We start from the raw sequence: 2,500 nt of genomic DNA, 5'->3' as shown, positions 1-2,500 counted from the left end.
TTCCCGAAAAATGACATAATTTCCGTAGCTGGGGGGGCTGCAGCCTCCCCCCCCCCGCCTCCCGCCGGCTCGTACGCCTATGTCAGTGGTTCCAAAGGCTGACTAATAGATGAAAGCACGACACTGTAGGCGAAGTGCTTTTATTATTATATTTCGAAGTGTTAACGTTTGGAACCCCTGATGAAACACGAAGCATGAGTTTTTGACATGATTCCTCAAACATTTACTTACTAAGTACGAGTGTGATGTGATGAACTTTTGTTCTAACAGACAAGTGATAATAATTTGTAAAGCAAATGAATATTCAATGTTTGGGTGAGTTTAAATGTAGAGCTTTTGAATAAATTTAAATCATAGGGCATGATGGAGAGCGAGTCAGAATCGTGTCGCTTTCGCCGGCCAAAAATTGTCTTCTCAAGAAAGTGATTCGGTTAACGAGGCAGTTCCAGTTTCAACTAATATAAAAATAATGTGAACGTTTTTGCCGAATGGCTGAGGTTGAGAGAGGTACAAGTGGCGGTTAGGTTAGATGGTGGTGGACTTTGCAAAGACCGCAAACTACCCAAGGTTAGAGCCTTGAGTGCGGACAATGCTGAAATGGGCGGCTCTGTTGCTATTGGGTGTACAAATTCGTTTTAATCCTCTGGATGTTGAATACTCGGGAAATATAAAATGCATTGTGTGCAGGTAATTTATTTCAATTTGTGTTTTTTCCAAAGGTTGATTTAAATTCAAGTGTCTTGATCAGTGTTTTGATCAGTTTTTGAACCAACTAGGGCGTTTTTTGATCTGTAGTTTCACTGGGTATCAAGATACAAGCAACTAACGAAAATGAGGCGCTCCGATTGGCTAATAACCTTATTAGTTATTAATGAGATTGAGAAGATTAAATCAATAGCAACCAGCAACCCATGACTTGGAGCACAACAGCCCTATATTCCTGTCACGTCTTTTTCATCTTTTTTGGATCGAATTTCCCGCGAATGAGACTCCCGCGGGAGCCCGATGACCAATCACAAAAAAAAAACTTGACGTCATGGCGTTACCGAACCGGAACTGCCTTAATTTGTTTTTTTTTTCTTGCGGAAAAGGTAGATCGGTCTGTAAAAATGCCGTGACATAAGCTTAGTATCTCAGTTGTTCGCTCTTAGCCGATAATTTCCCAAAAAGTTGCCGATAAAAGTGTGTAAAGATTGCTAAGCTGAGTTTTTATTTTATTTCCAAAGTTGCCAAAAAAGTTGCGAAGGTGTTCGCGGAAGGTGTTCGCGGAATCGGTCGCCTAGTCGTCGACCTGTCTCACCAATGTATACTTTATTGCATAACCTACAGGTTATGCAATAAATGACATTTGCGGAGGTACGTGTGAAACGATCGGTGATCTTAACAGATCGCTTAGGTCCCGATATCTTGCTAGTGTTAACAATGAAAAGACAAGTTTTGCATCGTGAGAGCGCGCATTTGAAAATGCCGGGTTGCTCGTTAGTTTTGAGCGCGCTTCTAACTAAAAAGTTGCCTACGATTTTGTCGCGTTTGAATGAAATAAGTGGAGGTTGCGAAAAGACTCTACCAGTCTCGAGATCATTTTGGAGTAATTTGAAATTGTTAAGAATGATACTTTTGCCTGTGTGATTGTGAGGATGGAAAGTGAGGCTAAATGGAATTCTGTCATGCTTATCTTTTTGTGACGTTTGTGGTGCTGACTGTCAATCAAATTGTTGGGCGCGATGATGGCCCGCTGTGCCGGGTTTTGCTAAAAGCAGGCCCGCGGCCCACGGCCCGCCACGGCCCAGCAGCTAGGAGGCCCACACAATTTTGTTGTCCAGTGGTAAATCCACGCGCATGCACAGATTTGCATCGGGTTTGGGTGCGCAGATGAAAGACGGTGAGTTTGAATTCGTTTACGATTTGAATAATCAATCCTTTTCGATCCTTTCTTTCGTTGCATGTTGCTAAGTGAAAAACGTCGTCATTCTCTGTTGTTTTCGTCTGTTTACAAAAACAAACAGAAACAAGGATTCAAATGATTAAAATGGTAAACGAATTCAAACTCACCGTCGTCCATTTTGCACGCCCAAAAACCGATGCAGATCTGTGCATGCGCGTGGATTTACCGCTGGACAGAAAAACTGTGGAAAATCAGGACTGGGCTACCGGGCCACCGGGCCACCGGGCCGTCGCGGGCCGTGGGCTGCGGGCCGCCAGGCCGCTGGGCCGTGGCGGGCCGTGGGCCGCGGGCCGTGGGCCGCGGGCCGTGGGCCGCGGGCCTGCTTTTAGCAAAACCCCGATTCGATTCTGTGGTTTGTCTGTAGATGGTGATCAGCAATGTTATTGTTGATGTCACCTTTCCGCGTCGCTCGTCTGTGTTAAGTCAGTCTATTGTTCAAATTTCTGCCGGTCTCACCGATATAAGTGTCCTGGCAGTCGCAGCATATGATCTTATAAAATGCTCCTTGTCTGTCCCTAGGTTGGTCTTTGTCTTTGACTTTAGTCAGTAGTTTTC

The sequence above is a fragment of the Montipora capricornis genome, chromosome 14 (assembly GCF_036669925.1).
Source record: "Montipora capricornis isolate CH-2021 chromosome 14, ASM3666992v2, whole genome shotgun sequence".
NCBI lineage: Eukaryota > Metazoa > Cnidaria > Anthozoa > Scleractinia > Acroporidae > Montipora > Montipora capricornis.
The sequence above is the reverse complement of the archived record's forward strand: the minus strand, read 5'-3'. Positions refer to the sequence as shown.